Consider the following 10,576-nt stretch of genomic DNA (forward strand, 5'->3'; position numbering starts at 1 on the left):
CCACGCGTAGGTAAAAACAATATCTACAACTTTCATTTAGACTTAGTTGGCTAATTTTGACTTTAATTTTAATATATTATTAATATATTATTTTTAGTAGGCCAGGACAGGAAAACTCCATTTGAAATTCATAACTCCTTCATCAGAACTCCGTTTTCGTCTGTCTTTTTATCCTTGGACTACTATTGATGAGATATTCAATTCTCATTTAGAAAGTTTTGGCTAAATATCACTCAAACTCAATCTCGAGTTTCGGGCTGCATACTGCTAATGCTGAAACTTCGAAAAATCATAACTTCCTCATACGAAGTCAGATTTGGACGTTCTTTTTATGCACGCTCTCGGTTTAACGAACTCTACGAATTTTGTTTAGATCACTAAGGCAAAATATTGCTCTAACATAAATTCACTATTTACGTCGCGTTGTGTCGTGCCGGTTCTGTCGCAAAACTTTGATAGGTCATAACTTCTTTATTATAACTCGGATTTCGGCGTTCTTTATATGTACGGAATCCTTGTAACATATACTACAACTTAGTTAGAATTATTCATCCTAAATAATCTTTTATCAAAAAGTCATTTTTGATGCTTAGCGTCTCTAAATTGACTAGCCCTGATCTATGGGCGTTACTGTGTGTGAGGCCTTTGGAGAGAGATTGAAGCTTTTGAAGTTGTTTCTAGTGGAAGAAACTTGAAGATCAAAAGGGCTTGCATCAAGAGAGTGGTGTAGATCTCGAATCTGTTTCAGTTTGGGCACATCTTGAAGGTAATAAGTTGTTACCTTCACTCTTTTGCATCTAGATCTATTCATGTATAAGATTTGGGGCCATTTTGGTATGTTTGAGATCTATTTCGGGTTTAGAGTTCAGATCTTAAGTTGCTAATCCAGATCTAGACTTGTGTTGGTCTAGAATGTCATAAAGCATTAGTTAATGAGTTGTTGGTGAAGCCCATTTGTCTTAAACTCTAGCCCTAGAGTGATTTGGATCTTTAACTCCTTGGTTTCACGTAAAGTTTGCAACTTTACGTGAGAATCATGCCCTAGAAGAGTGGATCTACAGTTTGGAGCCCCTGTATGGCTCAAAAATCCTCTGTATGGATGAATGACTAAAGAGTCTCAGCGAGTTCCTTGGGTGGACTCAACGAGTCATATGAAGATAGGCATGAACTCGACGAGTTGGAAGAACAACACGGCAAGTCTGTTGAAGTTGACTTGGACTCGGTGAGTCTGATCTTGGACTCGGCGAGTCAGGTTGCAGAATCCCAATCTCTTTTGGTTAAAGCTTCGTATCAGTGAGTCGGTTGGCAACTCACTGAGTTGGACAGGATGGAATTCTGAGATCTTTGGACTCGACAAGTATTGGGGTGACTCGGCGAGTTGAGTCGTGTTATGAGAGTTTTCTGAGTTTGAGAACTCGGCGAGTCGACGGGTTGACTCGGAGAGTATAGTCAATCAGGAAGGTTGAGTTTGGCCAGGACTTTGACTTTGACCTGTTTGACCTTCAGGGGTGTTATGGTAATTTTGGATATTTATGTCAATGGATCATTGATGGCTATAGGCGTTGGAGTTTGGGGCAGTGCTTCAGGATTTTGCTTTCGTGGTTCGATTCGGCAGTTGCTAGGTGAATTATCCTCACTATACTAAGGGATCTAAGGCACCAAGGCCGGCCCATTGGATACGATATCTTAGTAGTTACTGATATGCTGAGTTGAGTTAGTAATGTATGCCAGTTGTTATGCTAGTTTGGTAGGTCGGTGGGACTACCTATGATACTGATTGATTACATGTATGTGCATTTATCTGTTACATATCGATATGCTATGTGGGATGGGTTGAGGTGGTACTACTCCGTGCGGTAGCCAACATAACCTAGAGTATTCCAGATATGAGCTGAGGGCCCGGTAGGCATTCCAGACTCATATTGAGGACTCGGGACCATTCCAGATATGAGCTGAGGGCCCAGTAGGCATTCCAGACTCGTACTGAGGGCTCGATGGCATTCCAGATACGAGCTGAGGGCCCGGTAGGCATTCCAGACTTGTACTGAGGGCCCAAGGGTAGTCCAGCTTGTAAAGTTGTCGACCATTACATGATGTTTCTGTTTGTTATGATATGTTTCGTGGGACTGTATGTGTATCGGTATTTTGGGGGGTAACTCACTAAGCTTTTGGGCTTACAGTTTCAGTTCATTGTTTCAGGTACTTCAGGGGGTCGTGGCAAGGCAAAGGCGTGATCGTACAGCTCCTCACTTGTTTTTTGACTTTGTTTCTGGGATTCTTTGATATGATACATTTTGAAAACAAGTTTGTAATAGTAATGGATTTGAAATGTTTTTTAAAGTTTAAGTTGGCTTGGATTTTTTTAGGGTGTTATAGAATAACTGAAAGTCATTAAACAACCATCAACGACTATCTGAGGTTTACCAAGGATTAGTTTCTTGTGGATATTTGAAAGTATAGTAATGAATGGACCATATTTATATAATTCTAAATAGATAGAATTCTATTAAGAATAGATAGTCATATGGAAATTATGGAAAAGTTTCCATAATGGGAGTTGGATATCAATAATCTATAAGTTAGAAAATTTTATGCAAGAAGGATGTTCAAAGGAATGTGCTTTGAATATGAGACTTCGTATCAATGGATTGGATTGTAACAATTTCCAATGGACAGTTTTGTAATTGGCAAAGTCTCTATGACTTGTGTATATAGTCATTACAAACGTATCACTTCATATAAGCTTAGAATCTAACAGATTATAGTTAGTGGCAAGGACTTTGTATTCTTAAACTTATGATAAGGATTTGGAATTATGAAATGCGTGTCATTGGAAATGTTTACAATTGACCTATTTCACAAAGTAAGGACCATAGGTAAACATAGTGTGCATGCTTGGAGCATGTGATGACTACTGTTTTAATTCGAGCATTAATTTGATCAGTCGAAACATTATATAATGAATAATGTGTAATCGATATGGTGATTAAATAAAAAGTTTTTTATTTATATTCAAAAGTTTTGAGACCATATTTGATTCGATTATTCTTGTGATTCACTTCGCATGCTTTGACATCCCTTATAATAAGATTATTCAAAATATCCACAGTCGATCATAATTTGGAAGTAGGTATTAAGGCAAGACTGTCATGAATCCGTCTGTAGATTGTCTAAAGTGTTAGACATAGCACAAGTTTACTGCAGTATTCATGAGTACTTCTATAATAAGATTTGAGTATTGGATTCAACCCACGCTCATCTGAATCACTTCATGGATATCGCGAGTGATTTTGAGACAATAATATCTTATATTCTTGAAACATAGAGATATGAGTTGCAGATTACAAGTCGGTTGCACATTGATGATATGAAAACACACCAGTAACTTGGTGTTATAAAACGTATTGTTGTATGTGATTTGATGAATAATAGAGAAAGCATATGAGTCAAAGTTTATCCGTTCCTTTTACCCTAAGAGGGATAAAAGAGATATTTATGGTCCCCTCGATGATTTTGTGATGACAACCCTAAGCACTTGGCCACGCCTAGACTAATTTGATTTGTTCAATTAGTCGGTCGTCATAAATCAGAAATCGGGAAACAACACATGAACAAAGAGAATGATTATAATCCATGTCTCAGCGCATAAGATATCTTGTAGAATGGAGGAATATATGAACCCTTATCTAACGCGTCATTGACTAGGTCAAAGTTCGATAGCGGGTTTTGAGAGCTATGATTGCTAGTCGGGTTTTGAAGTCGTACCTGAAATAATATTTATTAGACTTTACCAAGTGGGAGACTGTTGGATTAGATGTCTAAGCCCATAACTATAACTGGTATGTACTTGACCCGAGAGTAGCATGGTCCATTTCGGGTTTCCTTCACTAGAACAATATGATAGGATGGATATTTGAGAAAGAGGTTATTTGTGATTTATTAATATATTATAAGTATAATATATTAATTTAGAAATCATATTATTTAATTAGTATTGATCAAGAATTAATTTGGAATTAATTTAGTGATCAAAGAGACTAATTAAATTAACGAGGACTGATTATGTAAATCAATGAGACATATGGTTTGGGCTAATGATCCATGATTAATTTGTAATGGGCTAAGCTTATTTGAAAGTCCATAAATTATTAGTCCAAATAAGTTATGGATCATAAGCCTAAGTGTAAGAATTAGGGTTACATATAACTCTTGGAATTCTACACTATATATGTAACCCACTAAAGCCAAAAATCGAACCAAGGGTGGATCATTCTATGAGATGGACGATTTTGTGTGCTCCATAACCTCCCTCATTATTTTCCATTTGTTCATGGTGTTTGTGACTTGTTTGAGGCATCACACTTGAGGTGCTAAGCTCTTGAAAGGCCAACAACTACAAGCTACAAATAAGAGGTATTCTTCTAACTAGTTTTATGATTCATGTACCAAATTTGTATGCTAGATAGGTTTTATGCTTTGGATAATTTTGTTGCATGTATAATACAGAGAAAACGTAGATCCAAGGGTATTAGGGTTGTATGTGCAACATAGGAGTGTTATAGTACTTAAAACCCAACACTTAACTCGTAAAGACATACTAGTTCATGCATGGAAGGAAACTAATGATCAAGATTACATTTTATGCTTCTAAAAACTCCAAAACGTCTGAAAGGATAGCTCATATGAATTAGAGTAACCCATACTCATAATACCAAAATTATGGGACCAAAAAGATCATACACCCATGGCTAAACAAGATCAAAGTAAAACTTCATCAAGATCAAAGATTCTTACCTCCAAATGGTGTCAAATGATGATGTGATTCTAGATCCAAAGTGCTCCACTCTTCTAAGATGGTTTCCACTTCCTTCTTTCTCCTTCAAAAACACCAAATTGCATACTCAAGGTCAAGATTACTTTACTCAAGAGATTAAAGTTTGAAAGGGTCAAAATGGGGCTGGAGGCTGATGAAAGAAGGGAGACTCGAGAGTTAAGGATATTTAAATAGGATCCAAGCCCTAAATATTAGGGTTTGGGACTCTGAAACCTACGCCCAGTGTACTCAGCGTACGTCTAGCATACTCATGCAGTCTCCAAATTTACAAAAATGCCACTGAGGACTAGTTTGCAAAAAAAAAATTCATACCAAGGGCATAAATGGACTACCTGGAAATCAAGATGATACAATGGTTTTCTAGAAAAAATCAAAAAGTCACAAGCAAAACTTTGACTCTGGATACTTCTTTCTGTCGGGCTTTCCGAAGTCATAGCTACCCGATAAAATGCCCAAAACTCATAATAGTCAAAATTATAAAGAGAGAAAAAGGATGAAGAAAGAATGAGAGAATAAGGCTATTTATAGGTTTGCTGATGGGAGGGCACGCCACACATTGGCGTAGGTAGCAAGGATTACTTCTGGTGGTCATACATCGCAGTCATTAAGTGGAGCGACGTCGCTTTAGCAGGTAATGGAACATCCGAAATCTTGAAGAGGAATTGTTGAGAAAAACCCTAATTCTAGGTCAACTCGACTAGTTGGAGGGACCAACTCGTTGTGTTGAAGGTGGATGGATCGCGAGGGTTTAATGAACCAACTCGACGACTTGGGGAGCCTCAACTCGACGAGTTGGCAGCTGGGAAGGAAACCCTAATTTTTAGGGTCTTGCACCTTATTTAAAGTTCTTAAGTCCTTCTTCTAGCCTCCTTATCAGCCTTCATTGTTGTCCTAACCCTAAAATGAGTTGTGGCTTGCATTGTCAAGTTTTTGGAGCCTTAGAAGGCAGTGTGGTGTTCGTTTGTGCATTGTGAAGAAATTAGAAGATCTTGAAGTTTGGAGTTTGGAGAAGGAAGTCTTGCATCCAAAATCACTCGATTTCTTGTAGTCACTTTAAGGTATAAAGTTCATACCTTGACCTATGGATTATTAGATCTCTTTATTTTAGCTTTTTTTGTGTTTTGGCCTCTTTTTGGGGACGATGATGGAGTAAAGTCATTTTAGGGGTTGTTCCTTCAGATATGAGTTGGTTTTGGTACCCTTTATCTTAAAGTGCAAACTTTATGAGCATTTTGATGTTATGCATGCATTAAGTCATATATTAAGTCCATTCCAAGCTTAATAGCTTCATTTAGACATGCATGAACATAAAGTTGGAAACTTTATGTGGTTTTCTAGATCAAGGAAGTCATATCTATGTTTTGGAGTCATGTCCTCATTGATTAAGTGATTAATGTGTTAAGAGGTGGGTTTCTGGCGAACTTGGTGACTTTGTTGGATAAACTTGGAAATTTGGCTCGATTTTCCCCAATATTTTCAGACTGGTAGAGGAACTCGGCGAGTTTGTGGTCAACTCAGCGAGCTGACTTGGTTTTTACCAATCCGTGCAATTGATGGAGAAACTCAACGAGTTGAAGGACATCTCAACGTTTTGGATCAACTTGGATCGTTGACTTTGACTTTCGATTTATGCCTTTGACCACATTTGTCCCAAGGAATAGTTGATCGTAATCTGAATTGTAATAAGGAAAATCATGGGCTTAGGATAAGGCCCATATGGGGTTGGGCCCAATTTGGAAAATTAAGCCATCAGTAGGCCTTTGTGGATCTTTTGGTTTTGGGCTTCAGTTTGGTTCATGTTGGGTCAGGGGTAGAATGGTTATTTTTCACCAATTAAGGATTATGGATTATAGCATGGAACCCAATTGCAAATTGGGTTTGATGCTAGTTTTTATAGCTCGATAATCCGGCAGGGCCGCAGCTAGGAATCTCTTTCGGGAAGCTGGTGAATTCGAGGTGAGTTTTACTCACTGTACTTACGAGTTGAAGGCACCAATGATGGCCATTTGGATTTTTAACCTGGTAGATAGGATGTTGTTATGCTGTTATGATTTGTTAGATCGGTATCCTAGTAGATAGGATGTTGTTATGCTATTATGATCTGTTAGATGAGTATCCTGGTAGATAGGATGTTAGGATTAACGGTTTTTATAAACACTTCTTTAGAAAAAGGGTTGTTTTGAAAAGTTTAAGTTTTATGAATTTTTATGGATGTTATAGGTAAATTTCACAAATCTTCAAAAGATCATATCTCATCCATGTGAGCTCTATTTTCGACGTTATTTATATCCCCGGGTTCATATTGATGAGTATTAGAACTTTCCTTTACACTTCAACAACTAATTCAAATTCTACTTTTAATTTACAATCTATGAAAATTACAATGTAAAGGACCTTGAAAAATTCATAACTTCTTCATACAAACTCCATTCTCGATGTTCTCTATATCGATGGATTTGTATTTACAAGGACATCTACTTTTCTTTACAGCGTTTTGGCTAACAAGCAACAAATCTCCATTTCATCTTTTATGACACATATTGTTGTATCGAGTTGAATGCGAAACTTTGAAAAACCATTATTTCCTCATACAAAGTTAGATTTTCGTGTTCTTTATACTCACAGGTTTGTAATCAAAACCACCACAAATTTTGTTATGACTATTTATCCTGAATAATTTTCCATAAAAATGTTAGTTTATCGCTCAAAGATAAATTGATAATAAGGTTTTCGACAAATACAATATACTCATAATTTGTCCACATAAAACGTACGGAATAAATAAATATTTATATAGCCTATAACAATTATCCTATGCAATAATTTTAATTATTCAACAAAATGAATAATCATAACTAAAATCTCCTTAACTTTTAGCTCTAACTTACGAACGTTACAATACCCCTCCACCAAACCTAAACCCACAACCAGAATATCTTCTCTGGTCAGATTTGTCGGATATGAAAATTCTATAAACCTATTTGTAACACCTAATTCAACGTACTTTTCATTTTTGACCATTAGTGTGTAAATGGTTTTTATGCTTGGTAATTAAGGGACATTTTTCCAATTTTGGAAAAATGGGGTTACGCTTGGCGTACTCCTCGTAGGCTAGGTGTATACACCTAGTGGATAAACCTTAATATTTAGGGTTTGGGCCCTATTTAAGCAACATTATTACATATGCTCCTATCAGTTTCATCCTCTATTACCCTTTGACTCTTTGATCCCCATTTCGAAACCGTAAGCCCTCTCGAGATGATTTGACCCTCTTTATGTGTGTTTTAGTGTGCGTTGGTGAGCTTTAAGGAATTAGATCAAAGAAGAAGGAGTTTTGATCAAGAGAGAGCTTGTAGATCCAGTTTCTACTCATCATTTCTAGCATCATTGTGGTATAAAGCTAGGAACTTTCTCATTATATGCTTAATCTAGTCTTTATAGAGTTTCATCATTTCGGTCCCATGAATGAGATCTAGTGGGAATTCTTCCACTCCAGAAGTTAGGAGTTGTTTCTCTTGATGTTTCTGAGGTCCCTAGTCCATAAATTTAGCATCTTGATGGTTGTTGATCGACCATGTATGTGTTTGTGTCCATTTGGTGGAAGTAGAATGCTTGATGTTGGGTTTGGGATCATTTGAGTCATGAAAAGGCTCCAGGTTAAGGACTTTATGGGTTAATATGTTCCACAAGGCTTGGATATGTAATTTCGATGTTTGGAATGCAAGCACTAAGTACTTAAGGAAAAGTGCTTAATGTTTGCATATGCTAGGTGTACGCGTCTGAATCCCTGATCATGCATGGGACCTAGTGTTGGATTTGCTGTCTAAGCCCATAAATATAATTGAGATGTACTTGACCTGATAGTAGCATGGTCCTTTTGGGTTGCCTTCACCATTGCAACTTGATAGGATGGACATTTGAGAATAAGGATGTTTACGATTTATTAATATATTACAAGTATAATATATTAATATATGAAATCGTTTTATTTAATTATTATTGATCAATAATTAATTTGGAATTAATTTTGTGGTCAAAAGAGACTAATTAAATATATGGGGATTGATTATGTAAATCAATGATTCTTGTAGTGTGGGTCAATGATCCATGATTATTTAGATGGGCTAAATCCATAAGTTAATCGATGGATAGTCCATGGTGGTTAAACCCATGGAGCATAAGAATGTGAAAAGTCATGGAGCATTAGGGTTTACAAAGTGTAACCCTAGCATTTGCCACACTATAAATAGAACCCTCATGAGCCAAAATTGGTTACACCATCTGTTTGAGATAAGTAACTTATTCTCTTATGCCTCCTCTTGCATATTAGTGTTTGTGAACCATTAGAGGCATATCACTTGAGGTGCTCAAGCTTTCAAAGGTCAAGAAATCTACCCTACTCAAGAGGTAAGCATCCAAACTAAGGTTTTCTTATATAGCTTCAATTGTATGCCAGCTAGGGTGAATGCTTAGGAAAAACAAAATGCATCTATAATTAGAAAAAACATAGATCCAAATCATTTAGGGTTGCATGTGCACCATAAGAGTGTTATAGTGCTCAAAACCCAATAGTAGTATCAAAGACTAGGATTATTTTATGTTATACGTGATGCTTATTGATTTTCAAAGTTGAAAATAAATCGATTTTCTGCCTTCTAACTGGTGAACTCGCCGAGTCCACTGGCTGACTTGACAAGTCCACCCATTAATAGACCAACTCGACGAGTCCAGTTCATGTACTCGCCCAGTTGGTGCTCCTGTGTGCAGAATTTCGACTTTATGGCCAAAATTGGATTAGGATCATTATCCCAAACTGTTTTTTGAACCATTCAATCTATTTTTTTATATGGTAATGATCATTCTGGTCCAATTAAAATATAATTGTCATAATTCCAAGATTGGTATTAGTTTATATGATTAGGCTAATTTCTTGAAGGTTGTTAATATGAATTATCTTGTTCTTATGAGTTTAACTAGATTATGGATGAATTATTTGATTATTGTGTTAATTAAAATAATGATCTAAATGCCTTTATTGGGCTCCATAACTTGTCCTCAAGTTATGGAAAATGAAAAGTCTCAAACATTAAAATGACGTCAAACTCATAAGTTATGGAAATGAAAGGACAATTGGCAAATATTAAGATAATAGGTTAATTATTTGTATTATTTGATATGCATTACCTTGCTATATGAGTTAGATTAGATCAATAGAATATTATATGATAACTTTCCTTGTTAGAATTGATCTAACTGTTCTTTAATGGGTTCCATAACTTCTCCTCAAGTTATGGACCATGAAAAGTCTTATCATAAATGTTTTAATGAATTCCATTGCTTGTCATCAAGTTATGGGAAATCAAGAGTATTTTCATAAAACCAACATTAACTCATAAGTTATAGAATTGAAGAGTTTTGACAAGTTTCAAAACCTGCCCTCAAGTTTTGGAATTTGTAAAGTCTCACTAATGAAACTTTAATTCAAAACCCTAGAGTTTTAAAAGTTAAAATTCAACCCTTATACTTTATAATATTATAAGTTTAATAATATATATATATATATATATATATATATATATATATATATATATATATATATATATATGACAAGTTAGTATTACCGTTACTAGGCCTCATTTACGAAGTCAATCTATAAGAGGGGGGGGGGGGGGGTATAAGGTTACTGCCTATAAAATGGTGGTTTAATGGGTGTCCACTCTCACCCACCGTTTCATAGACTGG

The sequence above is a fragment of the Lactuca sativa genome, chromosome 5 (assembly GCF_002870075.4).
Source record: "Lactuca sativa cultivar Salinas chromosome 5, Lsat_Salinas_v11, whole genome shotgun sequence".
Lineage (NCBI taxonomy): Eukaryota > Viridiplantae > Streptophyta > Magnoliopsida > Asterales > Asteraceae > Lactuca > Lactuca sativa.